The following is a 6000-nucleotide window of genomic DNA, read 5'->3' on the forward strand; positions in this document are numbered from 1 at the left end:
ATTGACATCTAATGTTGAACACTGTTTTGAGTTTTGCAAGCACGGGCTGGTTGGGTACGGTCTGCACCCTTCCTGTTGCGAACAGTGGCTGGGACAGGCTGTTTGACTATATCAACAAAATGCAAGTGATTTTTAATGACAGATCTAAATTCACATGCTTAGCATGACCGGACGGCCTTGCTCGAAAGTAAGCTAAAAAAAACGTCAGCTGGACTTGTGTACGAGTGATGAGCTACCCCGTGATATATATGGCAGGGGTCATCCTCACAGTTCACTGCGTCTGCGTATGTATGGGCTGCCCTAGACACACAAAAGTGATGTTCCTCTATGACTCATCTCTTCTATGACTGGTTCTGCGCAACATAAATTGGCCCAATGGTTGGGCGAATTGTTACAACCAGCTTTGACCAAGTTACCCAATTGCACGGTGAAGGATTTCTTCCAATTTGTGAAGGCCATACAGGACTTGCATATAGATAGCAATGCTGTGTCCATGTGCTCATCTGACATTGTTAGCCTATTCACCAATGTTCCATTTAAGGAGGCCATAGATATTTGTGCTGCAGCATGGCGATCTAGACCCACCACCAGTGTGCGAATCAGTATTCATTGAATTTATTAACTCAGCAACACAGGCGGTTGAGTTCAGTTCTAATGACACCATGTATGCCCAACTAGGTGATGTTGCCATGGGATCCCCTCCAGGCCCAGCTCTCGCAAACATCTTTGCTGCGTTCTGTGTGTAACGTGTTTTCGGTGGAAGGACAGGATTTTCGGGCTGTCAGGCAGGCGCGGCGGGCAGGCCCGGGAGTAGCCAGGAAGCGGCCCACCGCCCGCGATCGGCCCCCGACTGCGATTTCATGTGGGCTGGCCAATTAACAAGAAGTTCAGTGCTGCCGTGGTGGGGGACAGGAGGAGGGCGAGCGCAAAAGTCGCACATGCGCAGGGGAGTGCACACTGACAGCCCCCTGAAGGCAGAGAGCTGCCTCGGGGAGCTGAAGTATTTTAAACCAATGAATAAAAGTTTTTAAAAATCTAGAGACGATGTCCACACAGCGGATTCACTCACCTCAGCATATATATTTGAAACATTCCACCCAAAAAATTTTAATTTTTTTAATTTAATTACGGAAAACTCATCCTGTCCGTGGATGAAGTCTCCTAAAAAGTCCAAAGGCTGCCAGGCAGATTTGCCTGCCCGCCAACCATAACGTTGGACGGGCAGCGAAAATTACAGCTTGATTAATTGATTAATGGCCTTAATAAGCCTCTTAGTTGTTGACGGGTGCACCACAGACTCTCATGCACAGCCGCTGAACGAAATATCGAGCGAGTACATGATGACATCAGGACGCACGCCCGACATCATTGCGCGCTATTTCACGCTCGGGCATGTCAGGCACACACCCGCACGCCGAGCGGAAAATCCTGCCTCTAACCTCCATCCTCTTATTTCCGATATGTGGATGATATTTTTGCTATATTTAAATCCACAGCTGCATATAACAATTTCTTTACATATCTTAATGGGCTCCATCCTGCGTTCAAATTCACCTATGAAATGGAGCAGCCAAATGAACTCCCCATCCTTGACGTACTAGTTGAGAAATCTGCCAGGTAATTCTCTACCGTGGTCTACCACAAGCCTACCTTCACTAGTCAGGAGACGCGTTGGGATTCTTACAGTTCCACATGCTATATGCTTGGTCTTATTGGCAACTTTGTAAATAGGGCCTGAGCTATTTGCTCACCATACAAGTTTGTTGCTGAAATAGGGGCATCAAGGCAACCTGCAGGATAGTGGCTACCCTGATCAGGTCATTTTGCGCTGTGTATCACGCAAACTCATGTACGGGCCTAAGACCATCACTTTCGGCCCTGAAAAATGCCCGGTCTGCCTCAGGTTACCCTGGAAGGGCAAGGTATCTCAAAAATTTGAGCAACAGGTGAAGCTAGCTATTTCACGCTGCTACTATGCAATAGCAACATGAGTGGTATTCATCACTAACAGGATGCTATCACCAAGCCAAAAAGACATTCTGCCTATCACACAAATGAGTAATGTGGTATCTGAATTTCAGCGCCAGTGTGATGCTAGGTATGTAGACCATACATCCCAAATGTTCGCAGATGGTATCAAACAGCATGTCTCAGTCGTTGTTCACAATGGGCAGGGTACAGACTGTACCCAACCAGCCTGTGCTTGCAAAACTCAAAACACAGTGCCCAATATTCGATGTGATCCTGCAATTGGACAACATTTGCTGAATAATACTCAAACTGCTAAGAATTACGCTGACAACCAATTTAAGATTTCCAGTCAGGCTCACAATGTGGCACATTTGCATGTACTGGAAGCTACATATATTAATACACAGGTCCCTGTTCTTTGCAGACAGAAAGAACATGTGCATACTTTGCGCCTGTTTCAGCTAAATAAAATAAGTGACAGCCATTCGCTGACTCATTCCTCAGGGCAATGCTTTGACCAATCAGGGTCAAGCTGCCAGGTTCAATTTTCAAACAATGCTTGTCAGTTAACTGTCAGTCACCATCAGTGGTGCATTCTCCATGGCAATGCCACTTGCCAAACAATCAGCACTCTCTTCACATACAGTGTATGTTGTTGTCTTCCCCTTATATTGGTATTCTTGCGAGTGTCCTGATGAGTACAAGATGAAAAGCTCATATCTGTCTCTTTTTTTCAACAATGCACACAACTTTGTGCATTTCACCCGTAACCTGGAAAGCCAGGCTGCAAGAGGTTTGGGTTTTGCCCAGATATCAGGTTTTCCACAGGTTCAGGGTGCTGTTGACTGCACTCATGTGGCGCTCAGATCTCCATGCAACCAGCAGCTATGTAAACTGCAAAGGCTTCCACACGGTGAATGTTCAGCTGGTGTATGACCACCGTAAACACTTGCTGCACGGTTCCCAGGGAGTGTCCACGACTCCTATATTCTCAGTAGGTCTCAGATTCCTGATGCTTTCCAAGGTCCAGAGAGGCTGTAGGGTTGGCTTCTTGTGGACAAGGGCCACCCGCATGACACCCATGTGTACGCCCCAGAATGCAGCAGACAGAAGGTACAATGGGGCTTATGCTGCAACTTGCACCTTGGTGGAGCAAACCATTGGAATGTTGAAAATGAGGAGATGGAGGAGCTGCACGTCTCCTCTGATGAGGAGGACATCAATGGGGATGAAGGTGAGGTGGTCTCTGAAGGCGAGGATGCCCGTCGATGAGGCTATTGCACTGGCCAGACGAGGCAGGCACACTCGGGAGGCCCTCGTAGCTGCAGGATTCATGGAGGATGATGACGACATGCAGTGAGGAAGTACCATAGATCCTCACATTGCATCTGTGAACGTTTGACTCCAGTCTGGCTGACGGCAGTGCACATACCCTCTGTGTTAAGGCTCCTGTCATGGAGACACAGCGGAGGCCCTAATAGTCGCTAGATTCCAGGAGGATAATGATGACATGCAGTGAGGACACTCCACAGATCTTCACATATCCTCTGTGAATGATTGACTCCTGTCTGGCCGAGGGCAGCTCGCTGGACCTCTGAGATCAGGGTCATATCATGGATACACAGCCCTGAAGCTTTAAATGCACCTGATCCTTCGTCAGCCTTCAGCACCTGAGCCCTTCAGGAGCAGAGCATCACTGGTCACAGATGCTGAAGAGATGGCGGCCAGCCCCACCTCAAAGTTGCTGACAGCACACAGAGACAGAATGATGGAACTCTGTGATGCCTCTCCATGACAGTCTGGTAGCAATGACAAGCATCATTGAGGTTCAGGCATCACTAATGTGCCCAGTGAGTGTGAAGCCGGCCATCACTTTGGTCTGAAAGTTACACACTGCACAGGGAAGAGGCCCTGGACTTGGACACCTGCCTTTAGCAGGAACTAAGGTTTCACATCTGAGTGACACAAACACTGCTCATCAGAACAAGGAGCCAAGTCAAGGAGACATTCTAGGGAATTTATTAACAACAGTGAAAATTATATATAAGTGATTAACACCCATGCCCAGGCTGTGCACTTACATCTTCTGAGAGCCACTGCTGGTTAGCTCAGATGGTTAGTGCGTTGTGCTAATAACACCAAGGTCGTGGGTTCGATCCCCGTACTGGCCACGACGGTTACATGAAGCCAACTGCTCATGTTCATCTACGTAATCGTTGGTGCCCCTTTGTTAAATCAGCTGAACTAGGCTGACTGTGTCGTGATTTAATAAAGATACATCTTCTGAGCCTTCTCAACGCTGCCGCTACGTCTTGGTCACTTTGCACTGTGTATCACGCAAACTCATGAACGGGCCTAAGACCATCACTTTCAGCCCTGAAAAATGCCTGGTCTACCTCAAATTACCCTGGAAGGGCAAGGTAACTCAAAAATTTGAGCAACAGGTGAAGCTAGCTGTTTCACGCTGCTACTATGCAATAGAAACATGAGTGGTATTCGCCTGATTACCCTCACATCCACAGCGGAGGTTAAGGCAGCCTGATGACTGCTATACTCTGTCTGTGATGTCCTTGACGGACGTCCTCTGGAGGTCTGAGACCTGAAGGGCCCAGGTCTGCTTTCAGGGTCCCGCTGTGTGTCAGTGGCACCCTCCTCGGCCTGTGGAGCTGGAGCTGCTGGAGTCACAGGAAGAGGTGCTTTGAATCGGCTGGACACTTGCAGAGTCACTGGGCGGATGGCCCTGGGGTATGCACCTGCTGATTCTCCTCCCTATATAGACATCTGAGGCCCCCGGCTGATTTCTTGAGGTGAAGGGGAAATGGAGTGAGATCGAGTTGCCCCGCACCCATCTTGCATAGACACTGTGGGAGGCCCACTATGGTGTCAGCAATGAAGTTCAGCCTGCGCAGCACGGGAGGTACAATGTCCTGGACCAAGGTCCCCATGGTGGCCACCATCCTACCAGTGCTGTCCTCAGTACGTTGGCATGCCAACCTTATCACCTCAGACTGAAGATGGATGGACTCATCCATCGTGCCCTGCAATCTGAGGAGTGCAGTGGACATCCCTTCCTGATGTTCCCAGGCTTGTCTTTGCAGCTCCAGCAACTGAGGTATGACCAAGTCCAGAGGTTCATCATCTGACTTGGATTCAGCAGATTTCTGGCCTCCAGCAGTCCTCCAAGTACCAGAAAACTGGGAAGTCCCTGCCACCATCTGCTTTGGATCAAGAAGTGCGATGTACTCACCAGATTGTGACCCTGAGGCTATTCTAGGTCCCACTGAGGTGTGTGTCTCTGTGTTGGTGGAGGGTGTGGGTGAGCGCTGTGACAGGTCTTCAATTGGAGTTTCAGCAGATTCTTCTTCCATATATGTCTTCAGGACTTGAGTCAAGGACCTGGGTCATGGACTCCTTCGGCTGTTTCCCAGACGAGCCTGCAAAAGCAAGGAGATAAAATTAGTGCATGGCAGTGGCCTGTGAAACAGGACACATCACTCACAGAATAGTTGCCTGATGGACATCGCACTGCTGGATGCTCACTTGGTAGTACACCGCTGACCTCACCAGCATGCTTAGGTGCTATAAGCAGTTCAGATCTTCACCAGCCAGCTGGCTGACTCTATTTTCAAAGTCTGTGAGGACCCTGATTTCAGGCATTCCTCCAGCAATCTGTGACATCTCCCTCTTGTCGTTTGCCAGCTTGTCCTGCATGAATACTGATAGAGCGGGTGTAAGCAGGATGCCTGTCAGGCCAGATAATAAGGATGCCTCACATGTGTGGATGGTGAGTGGTGCCATAGATGGGATGAGGACCATGAAGGTGTATGTGAGCAAGTGAATGGTGATGCTCCTTGACCTGGTAACAAGTAAGATCCCTGTCGATGTGTGATGCATTTGTGAGTTGAGAGTGATGAGAAGAGTGACTTACCCTGGTAGAATGGAGGAGATCATCCTTTTTTGGTACTGGGTGGCTGTTCACTTATGCAGGGCATTGGCACTGATCACCACTGCCACTGCTTACCAAGCCGG

This window comes from Carcharodon carcharias, chromosome 26 (assembly GCF_017639515.1).
Source record: "Carcharodon carcharias isolate sCarCar2 chromosome 26, sCarCar2.pri, whole genome shotgun sequence".
NCBI lineage: Eukaryota > Metazoa > Chordata > Chondrichthyes > Lamniformes > Lamnidae > Carcharodon > Carcharodon carcharias.